Genomic DNA, 11663 nt, shown 5'->3' with positions numbered 1-11663 from the left:
TGAGACTTCATTTTGACGTTTTAATCAGACACATTGATTTGAACAATAAAAAGGTTGCTTTATGTGATTAAATATTGCCAAAAACATGGTCACATTTGTATGCATTTTAGTGTTCAACTGTTTCCAGCCCTTCATCTCTCTCTGTCTCACCTTCATCATTCTCTTACACTCATCAGTAGTGCGTGTTCGTGACTTGGCTGGTGGGTGTGTATACTTGTCTGTGAAATTATGAATGGGATGTGTGTGTGTGTGCATATATGTGAGAGAAAGAAAAAGGGAGGGATGGAAAGACACTGCATCGTGAAAGGAGAAGGATTCACTAACTCGCTGCTCACCTTCACAGACAGACAGGAGAAGGGTAAGCCATCATCTATTTCCGTTTTATCATCCTTCCATTATAATCAGATGATTAATAGTATGTTTTTATTGTATTTGTGTCAGTATTGTGTAATGTGCTCCTGTCTTGAACACCAGGATGTGTGTGTTACACTGGTGTATTTGTATGCAGCAGTTGTTCCAGAATCACTGAAGGGCGATTTGACTCAAACTGCTTCCTATTCTGATGATTTGTGTTTAGTAACATGGACTAAAATGGTGTTTGTTTCCTGACATTCAGAGCCTTGGTTCTGATGTCATGATGTTAGACAGCAACTCTTGCTCTGTAGTGTCTATGGAAGAGGATAATGTGTCTATTTCTGTCCTCCCCACTGTTTTCTTTTAATAATTTATTACAAACAACAAATGAAGGTGTTCGTGTGTTAAGTATGTACTGCAGGTCTGACTCACAGAAATGTCATCACAGCATGAGAATATGACTGACATGACTAAAACTGATGTTAAAGAGATAGTTCACCCAAAAATGAAAATTGTCATTTACTGAAAGATATTTTGAAGAATGTTGGTAACCAAACTGCTGACTGTAGCCATTGACCATACATTTTTTTATACTATGGAAGTCAATGGCTATCATCAGCTGTTCTTCAAAATATCATCTTTTGTGTTCGGTATATGAAGTTGTATCAGATGTTTGATAGTTATATACCAGAGAGAAAGGAAAAATTTAAATCGCATCATATGACCCCTTTAAATACAAGATGCGTTACTATGGTAATACTACGGTATCTTTTGGTGTCCAAGTTTTGATGATGTTTTTAGCTCTTTTCTAACATCATACCAACTTTAATGCGTTTAGGTCTAAATATTAGCAAACCTTGAATTGATCGAAAGTACAGAGAGACAAATTTGCATTGCCGTTCAAATGAGTCTTTAAAGAGTTAACACTGATTTGAATACGTTTCTCGACCTTCAGAAAGATGATAGTCTCTCTCTCAGCATTATTAAATCCTCATTTGAATTACAGAACGTGCTGATAGGTTTTACATAAGTCCTCTTAATTGAAACGTAGTGCGAGGTCACATCTCACCTCACCCTTGTTTCACGTCTAAATCACTTCATTGGTTTTATGCCTCTTTTTTTCAGCCTCTGTCTTGTGTTTTGCACAGAACTGAACAACTGGATCTAAAGTCAAGTGTTATTGTTATTATTGCTCATTTCTGAGGTTTGAGTATTGTTCAAAACCCCACAGTAAAGAGGGAAAAATCATCCATTAGATCAGTGGTTCTCAACGTTCTCAACCCAATATTTGAAGGCTATCTCTGGTATTTTTGTTGTATTTATGACTAAGCTGCTTGTTGTTTTTTTTATTAACAAACTTTAATAATTGGTTGATTTAACCACAATTCACAATTTCAGAAGTTTCAAGAGCTGTTCATTTAAAAAGTGTGTGTATGTACTGTACATATTTAAATATGCAAGAGTTATATATAATTTCAATTTTCATTTGGATTTTTTTTTGACCATTTTACCTTTGTTGTTATTAGTTGTAATGCAGTTGTTAAATAAATAACTTTAATATACTAAAATAAAATTGAAATGTATTTATCATATTGAATAAATTACATATCTCAATTATGCAATATGATAAATATATTTAAATTTCCATTGACTGTTTTTCATGTTAGTGATTATTTTATTATATAATGTATGTAATCTATATAATTGCATACATTAAATGATCATAATACAATTATATAAATATCTATCATTTATATCTATAGTTTATGCACTTAATACATTTATTTCAAGTTATGACTTAAGAAATTTAAAGTTTAGAATATAATTTTATTGTAGTATAGAGTATATAGTGTATATAATTTTATTATATAAGTTGTAATGTGTATATAATTGCATGCATTAATATATAATACAATTATATAAATTATAAATCTATATTCTATAGTTTATGCAATATAACAAATACATCTCAAGTTATGGTTTAAGTATTTAAGATTATTATTATTATTAAAAATATATTTTTTATAGTGTGTGTATATAGAGCATACAGTACATTTAGAGTGAAGACTTGTATAGTTATTATTAATGGTTAATGTTATAGAATTAATAATATTTTATCATTATTCAAAGTTTATTAATTTAAATACTTTTGAGGCTCTCTTGTACAACCCCCAGGCTGAGAACCAATGCAGTACACTTTAGACTTAGTGAAAAAAATCTATTGGTTGCTTAATACTCTAACCACGCATAAACCGTATTTTCTCAAAAACATAAACATGCACATACATGTTACTTAAATATTATTGTTGCCCAGTTTGTGCTGAATACAGTGTAATCAGACTATAGCAGTTAAGATGTTTTTAAGAAACTGAAAAAACAAATGTCAGGGCATGTCAAAACTTCTCCAGGGCCCCAAAAACCCTTTTAGCAACCACCTTGAACACGCTAGAAACCACAGCAGCCTCTTGAAAAGCTTTCCCACCATGTTTTTCTGTCCTAGAGAGCTAAAAGGACAACGTTGTGTACGGCTCACAGAACAATGTTTGAATCATGAAGATCACTGGTTATCATTCAGATATCCGCTCATCTGAGCATGTGTGTGTGTGTGTGTGTGTGTCACTGTATCGTGGTCTCTCTGGCTCAGAAACGTCACCTTTAGTGTTATTCGACTCACTGGTGTGGATGAATCGATAGGAAGTGTGTCTTCCTCCTCTCGAGCCACAGAGCTCTTCACAGTGACACCAGAACATTGAGAGTTTAACCTCTCACACTTTCACTTGAACTTCTCACACGCACACTGTCCTCAGAGGATGCGTGTTCATCGCTGCTCAACAGGCGGTGGATTGACCATTTTTTAATCAGCATTAATTCACCCCCAAGGCATTCTGGCTACAAATTTTTGGCATGAAATGTAAAAAGTAGATATTAAGTTGCATGTCAGAGCTGCTTTTTTCCATGCTGTAATTTATACTGTCACGCAAAAGTAGCATAAAAGTAATGCATATGACTTGTGTACTAAGTCTTTATGTATCAACATTATATATGTCAACACAAGGCTGGTGTGACCAAAGCATATTTGCTTTTTAGTATTTAAAGTGAACTCTTTCTAAATGCCATGTTTGCATCCATTTGAATCACTTTTTTTTTTTTTTTTTTTTTTTTGCATTTTTAAAAAGAATTGAAGAACCAGTCAAAATTATTTTGTGCGGTTACTGACATTATGCCAGAAAAACTGTACAGTATCATATTTGATATGCATAAGGCTTGCTTGACATACAAAGCCTTGCTTAAAAACCTGTCATTTCCTTTACTGATTTTTATAAAGTAAACATAAGAATAATTTTATTGTTGGTAATTTTTCAAGATGAACACTTACTGGACTGAAGCAACTTAGCTTTACTTGATTATCCAGACATCATTTTGTGGAAAAATCATGCTCAAATAATATAAACGCTCCTTTTGAGGAATGTTTATTTGTTCATCTCTCAATCATCATTGTATTACATTGCATTATATGTTTTGAGCATTAAACCAAGCATTTAAATATAATTTTAGTAAGACATATTATTCGAGATATAGGGTTATGACTGATATTTTATATCATTTTATGCAAGTCTGCTGTACTGTTATAAAGATGTCACTGATTTGCATTACAAACATCAGAATGTCATCTTTCTTGTATCAGCATCTGCACCAAATTGCATATTTTTGCTCCGTTTGGGCCTCTTAATAAAATGGAGATTTTTTTTTTCTCACGAGCTCTATAGGCTATTCTCCCCATGTCATACTTTATGAGCCATAAAAGCCTGATGTATTGTGAATATGATACTCAACAAAAACACATGCACATTTTTCTATATATAAAGGTTTAATAAAGTGCTCTATTTAAAAAAAAAAAAAACTATTATTTCAGGCATTGTTGATTGTTTCTCTTTAGACACTGGTCAGTGTGCTGTAGTACCCTCTAGTGTTAGTGAGACGCGACACACTTAATCTCCATATACTGTGTATAATAACTGCTCTTCTTGTGTATAATAATCGTTTCATTCTCTTCTCTGTCTGACAGGCGGCTGCGCAGCTAGATCAGATTGTGTTTGAGGAGACACTCAGTCTGAGCTCACGACTAAATCATGGATCAGAAGGTGTGTAAAACCTGCTGAGATGACAACGGCTCTTTTGCTGAGTGCTCATTTTACTGTTCTGAATTTCTTTGTGTGTGTGTGGTGTGGTATCTTTGCAGTCCACTTCACCCCAGAGACATGTGGTGAAAAGCAGGTCGAAGTCTACAGAGGAAGTCCAGCAAGCGAAAAAGGTTAATTGATAGTTGTATCAATATAAATGAATCAGCAGATTTTTATTTTATTTGTGTGTGTGTGGAAAGCCTAGTATAGGCCTAGTTAATAATAAAACTGGATGCCCAATGTAAATGTAAATTTTGCCACTATTTTGAAAGGAAAACGGCTGATTTCTAATATCATCAGCTTGTCACTGGCAACAGTTTAAAGAGACTAACAAGTTATTTGAAATGTTTACATGTTAGCAGCTACAGTACCCGAGTAACTACATCTGGTTTGATGCCTCAGACATAAAGCAAACTCTATTGCTTCCTTGAGTAGCCTACTGAGGATTATTAACACCAAAGTGCTGAAAGAATGCATAGGACCACTATGCAATGCATTTCCTAAACATTATTTGAATAACTATCTTTTGATTAATGTTAGGCCTTCCACATCCCCCAGAAATCACTGCCTGGAGGGTCAGAGCTGGAAAAGGTGAAGGTGAGTGTTGAACCTTGTGTTTGTCATGACCAAATATTCCTATAATGATAGCAGATCCTGAAAAAAAGCGTAATGGATGGAGAAATAAATGCCTCTGACTAGAAAAAAATATAGCTATTTATTTATTTGAAAAAGAAATATTTTACATATATGCATTTGACATATTAAAAAATGCATCATAAATACATTAAAATATTTATTTTTCTTTATTTAATTTAAATTGTCAAAGTAATATTTTCCCCAATATTTAGTTCATTTTTCAATGCATTTACTTATATTGTCAGTAAATAAAGTAAATACTACTACTAAATGGCCCATTTACTTCCATTATAAATGCTCTTTTTGCATAAAGAGCATAAAGTGCATAAATAGTTAAAACGATTCTCTGAGGTAATTGGTCATTTCTAGCAAATTAGGGCTGTGAGATCTATTTAATGTGCTCTTTTTATTAAGGGGAGACACTTTTTTTTCTTTTTTCATGCACCTGTCACGTTTGAGATTTTGGGCTTTTTGGTGTTTCATAGTGTTTTCCAGACTTGTTGAAAGTCCACAAGACACTGTTAAGTGTTTCTTTTATAGCACTTTATCTATTTGTCAATAGATTTAAATTACAATACATATTTTTAACCCCTTAACTGTCACTCACATTTTTGAACATAGACGTGAAAGTGCACGATCCAAACTTAAATTGTTATAATTCATGAACGAAAACATTTTGTAACATGATATTGATGTACCATTTTCATGGTAATGCAATGTTTGATTTTAAAATGGGTTTCAAAAGATGAATTTTGAGATTTAAAGTTTTCAATTGATATATGATTTCTAAAGTGTGAGACTTTTTTTTGACAAAGGTCAGAACTCCTGTTATGATGTAGATTTTTGAGGTGCACTCTTGTCAAAAATTAATCTATTACTTTTCCTACATAATTTTTAACAAAAACATTGGTAAAATATCTATTTAGGAGTCTTAGAGCTTTCCAACGATATATAATTTGTCATGATTATATTAGGATTTAATTGTAATATAGTGAAGTAAACTTCGGCGTCCCACAGAGGGGACGGGTGACAGTTAAAGGATGTTTTTCTCCTACACTGAGTCATAAATCTCCACTTCAGTAGCACTTACACACACCAAACTTTACATTTTTATTCCTGTCTATATCCTGAAGGTTTTTACAGAGGGATTTGTTCATATTTCATTTGCTTTATTAAATACAACATTTTATCCCCCCCCCCCCAAAATTGTGAAAATATAGTGTTTTCTGTCTGTTTTCTGAATTATGGAGTGACGAAAATGAGAGACCCAAAATTCCCTCTGTAAAAACATTTGACTCTAATATGTCACAAAAATTAAACAAGAATTTTGAAACTGGCTTCATCCAGTGTTTAGATTTTTGTACTAGAAATGTATACAAAATTCCCTCTGTAAAAACATTTGACTCTAATATGTCACAAAAATTAAACAAGAATTTTGAAACTGACTTCATCCAGTGTTTAGATTTTTGTACTAGAAATGTATACAAATTAGTGCATATTTCATTAAATAATGCCTCATTTGCATATTTAAACCTAACATTTTAGAAAACTTGTAATACAAAAATGTTTAAATTTTACCCTATTCACTTGCAGTTTCATTAGATTGGTTTCATGATCTATCATGACCTAGCTCTTAAAGATTTTATATAGAACAGATGAATTAAATATAAATATATCCAGCATGATATAAAACTGTATGTTTATCTCTTGGTTCTGTATGTTTCAGGAGGGACCAGAAGAAAATGTGACTCCAGCATCATCCACAGAAGAGCTAAAGTGATGCTGCCATTAATCTGTGTTTCTCTCGCACACACACAAACACGCATAAAGATAAATGCTTGGTTTTAAAAACAAGGTTTGGTATAGTACAGTTAAAGCATTAGCTCCTTCTTTTGTTGGATTTTCAGTACAGCTCAACACACGTACAATTATGAAACCTGTCGATCTGCAGCACGTTCAGTCTGCATCTCTGTACACTGACAGTACAGATACAAACACAAAAAACATTCTATAAACACAATGCTTTCACTATGAACATAAGGGCATGTCTGCTTTTACAGTAAAGAAGCTCAAGTTAAATTTAAATCCGTTTAAATTAATAGTACCTTTGCTATTTTTTTATTACCTCATCATAATTGGGCAGGACTATTTCTTCGCAGCCAGTATGTGCTGCTGTTAGTGTGTAAATATTGGCAGTCATATTAATATTTTGGGTGTCTGACATCATAAATCTACAGAGCCCCTAAAGGGACATTGTGATGGAAGAATTATATTTCAATGCTTTTGTACTGAATGCTTTTGCATTTTGCATCACAAAAGTTATAGGGAACAAAGTTAGTGAGCAAACACAAAAAGTTTTACAAAAAGTAAAAGTTTTACGAGTAAATGCACATTTTTCCTCCCATCATTAAAAAAAAAAAATCTTGTCATCTTGTCTTTTTAGGGGCTTCATTGAATCCCTCAGATATCAAAATTAGTCATTTTTTCAATTTAGTTTTGATAAATGCTCTTTTTTTCTTTTTTCTTTTGTGTTCTGAAAGTTACGGCACATTCTTTTCTAAGAACGCTTAATGCTGGCTTGGTTCTACAGTCTAATGGTATGTTTGTCGAACGTTTTTCACTCCACGCTAGCTCTCTCATGTATTTGGGCCCCTGTAAGTCAAATAGTGTTAGACGCTCATTCGTTGACTTATTTATTGGCATCAGCTGAACAGAGCAGACATACAGTATGAGTCAGCTGAAGATGTTGTGTAAGTGCTTACAGTATCCATAAGTTAAACAGTTTGTGCTAATAAAGTTTTAACCACTCATCATGCTAAAGTTCAGTGATGAAGTCACTTTGCAATAATCCACAAGTAATCCACACCACTCCAGTCCATCAATTAATGTCTTGTGAATTCGTTAGGACGTTTCATTAGGACGTTTTTACCTTCAGACTGTTTCTTCTGTCTAAAATACCAGTCCTTTATCCATAATATTTCTTTCTTCAGTGAAAAAGTCATCTCGTCTGAATCAGGAGAGAAATATGCACAGATTAAGCACCGTTTACAAGTGAAAACGGTCTAAAACGTTTTTAAACCATTAAGTGGGTGGATTTTAATGTGAGACTTTTTCACTGGAGGAAGTGCTATTATTGATTATGGTCTTGTAATTTGACCAAAAGCGATGGTTTGAAGTTAAAATGCTTTAATGATGGATTTGTTTACAAACACGCAGCTTTTCATGACACAAGATGTTAATTGATGGACTGGAGTTGTGTGGATTACTTGTGGATTATTGTGATGTTTTTATCAGCTGTTTGGACTCTCATTCTGACGGCACCCATTCACTGCAGAGGATCCGTCAGTGAGTAAGTGATGTAATGCTACATTTCTCCAAATCTATCAATGATGAAAACAAACACATCTACATTTTGGATGGTCTGAAGGTGAGTACATTTTGGGTGATCTAATCCTTTAAGACCGCTTTTAAGCAGCCTGTTTGTGCTTCTACAACACAGATTTAATGAATAATTTCTCATGAACTGCATTTTTTTAAAGAATGAATTCAGTTTTTAAATACGGTTCCCATTTCTGTAAATAACCTAACTCAATTTGTGTACAGTGAATGTGGCCTAAACAATGCTAAACACTTGCAACCCCTTTTTTTAGACTTATTTTTTAAATGGCTGTCCTCAGATTACATTTTTTCAGAGGTGAACTGGTGCATCAAGCTGTCTGACTGCTGACACTGCAGGCCTCTCCACAATAATTAATCTGACCAGACCACACATGACTGACAACTGACCACAGCTCCATGAGCTAATGCTAAAATCATTCATTTTGCTCCAATACTTGGTCCAGATTTTAATCTTCAGTAACTGTCAAGTTTAGTTGTTGTGTTTTAAGCATCACTATTACTCATGTAATTTAATAAACCCATAACTTTAAAGATCAAACTTGGGCAGTACGTTTTGTACAGGCAAACACCACTCATTTTCTTTAGTAAATAGAAACATGTTTTTATTATTACAGCTGTCCTGAAGACTTGTTTTATTTGTACCTTTCATTTTGAGTATTTAAACCTAACACGTGTGTACGTGTCTAACACCTAGTACAGTGAAGATCAGCAAAAACATTTGACAAAAGTAGTTCTACACCAAAACTTTTGTTGCCCTGAGGTAATGGCACTAATGCCAGCTGACAGCGTCTCAAAAGTTCACCTGCGTTGATGAGATCGAGGAAGTCAGATAAACTAGAAAATGTTATTGTTTACCAAGTAACCTTTTCAGGAAGATGAAATGAGATTTTACAGTGAGTTATTATCATACACTGAAAAAAGTCTTCATTCAGAAATTGCTTGTACATTTCACATATAATTACAAAGAAACGGCAGATCGCATTGAAGCAAACATAAAATTTTGAAGTAGAAAGATTGAAATATTTTCTACAAAAAAACTGGTAAAATGTACTCCAATCGTTTTTACAACTTCAAAAAAAAAAAAAAAAACATTTACAGAGTTCTTAACTAAAACAAAAACCATAAAAAAACTTTTGTTACTTGAAATAAAATAAACTTTCACTGAAATAAAATAATATATATTTTTTGAACTTATTTCAGCGGATTGTCAAGGCAACATTTATATTTAAATTTAGTTTAATAATGTACTAAGACTAAAAAATTACAGAACGTTTAGCAAACACTGAGGAATCAAAAAAAAAAAAAAAAAAGAGAGAGAAAAAGGTGGCGAGCACACAACAAAATTACTAAAACTTTACAACTGTAATGAAGACAGAAAATATAAAAATTCAGAATATTAATAAAAACTTTATTTGTCTCCGTGACACTAAAATAACACTGTAGTGTCTACATTGGAACCAACCATGTTATTTCACACGTATTCAAATATACAATTTTAAAATGAAAGACAGATATCTAATACTTAAAAAGCTGTGCAGTGTAAAATGACTTTAGAGGAAGAAAAAAAAAGGGAAAATTGACATTGTGGCATCTCGCCACAAGATGTCATGATTTTACAGTAAAGATACGCCAAAGTCTGAGGAACCGGGTAGATTTTAAAAAGAAAATGCCAGTTTTCTTATAGAATCTTTAGAACCGTTCATCTGACTGTGATATGAATGTTTAAGTGGTTTATTAACGCAGCAGTTTATGCATCACTGATCCTGCATTTGGGTCTTGGCTCGTTTAACTGAACTCTGATGGCCCATGAGTTAATTAGTCAGAGAAGGTCATTATTGACACCTCATGACAGGGTTTCCCATATAAACCAACTTTACAATGCGGACTGTCAATTTAAGAGCCTCCTCAACCTCTCTAGAATCAAATCCGGACCCCGAAAAGGTATGATTTAATGTGACCTTTATATTAATCTGTCAGTGTTACTAGTGAAGAATCACCTGCTGCTTTTTGTATATATTAGTCAGACTCTGTAAGTCTTATTGAACCTTCACTGTGTTTTTGTCTACTGTACTGTACACTGTTTCAGTCTTTCTATTTCATTAATCAAAAAATGTCATTGTTTAGGTAAGCACTTACCTCAAACTGAAGCCATAAAAAAAGTTACTTGAAATAAACTTGAACTAAAATTAATCAATAAAATAACAAATAACAAAACCCCTAAACTCGTTTTAGACTATTTATTTATTTCTCATTTTCATTTAACTTGATATACTATAGCTACAACTGAAATAAAAATAATGCAAAATGTATAGAGATGACAAATTCAAATAAGTAAAACAAAGTAGACTAAAATAAAGCTAGAGTGTCCAAATATTCACTGCAATCCTCTATGGAGATATAGAAACTGTTACATTTCACATATATTAAAATATAAGTTATAAATAAAACAGATTATTGAAGTATGTTTTACAAGAAAATACTATTTCAGTCTTTCTACTGTACTTCACGTGCCGTTTAATTGTAATCGTGATATTTATCATCAATTTTTGAGTGAAATTAGTTTTTTTCTCTTGTGTTTTTTTGTTCTTCAAGTGTAAATAGTGACCCAAAACACATTTGAACACTTTAAAATGTCTTGATGTCATCGCATTAGATAACAAACAAGTGACATTTATTTTAAAGAAAGCACTCTCAGGACTCTTTGTTGTTCTGTGCACGTATTTCTGATTGAGTTCATGCTGTGTTGTGGCAGGCTTGCATTCAATAAAACCATATTTGGCTCTCAGGGTCACAATGGAGAGCCTGGTCCAGTGCACAGAATGGCATTGCGCAAGCCGTCTTGTGATTTTGTCGCTTGCTGTGCTCTTGTGCTGATAAGCGCGATATTTTAATGCCATGTGCGGCTCCATTTATACAAAAGCAGGTCAGTGTGAGAGCACAGGCTCCAAATGCAGAGCTCTTTCAGTGGTGCAGCTGAGAATGAAATGGTGTCTTTGAGTTTATTATGTGTTTGCTGCAAATGTACCAGTGTTTAGGCCTGGTTTATCGCAAAACATATGTTTTAGAGCAGGGAAACTCAAAGTCTTGCCCATG

At 33.2% G+C, this 11663-nt stretch overlaps 1 long non-coding RNA gene across 1 annotated transcript; it reads left to right on the top strand.

The window, feature by feature from the left end:
* Positions 1-211: 211 nt before the first annotated feature.
* On the top strand, positions 212-7497 carry LOC107715178 (uncharacterized). The gene is made up of 5 exons (XR_001637071.1): positions 212-358; positions 4421-4496; positions 4595-4666; positions 5076-5132; positions 6898-7497. It is a non-coding gene; the product is annotated as an uncharacterized LOC107715178 (long non-coding RNA).
* Positions 7498-11663: the final 4166 nt, after the last annotated feature.

This window comes from Sinocyclocheilus rhinocerous, unplaced genomic scaffold, assembly GCF_001515625.1.
Source record: "Sinocyclocheilus rhinocerous isolate Xijiao unplaced genomic scaffold, SAMN03320098_v1.1 scaffold329, whole genome shotgun sequence".
NCBI classification, from domain to species: Eukaryota; Metazoa; Chordata; class Actinopteri; order Cypriniformes; family Cyprinidae; genus Sinocyclocheilus; species Sinocyclocheilus rhinocerous.
The sequence above is the reverse complement of the archived record's forward strand: the minus strand, read 5'-3'. Positions and strand labels throughout refer to the sequence as shown.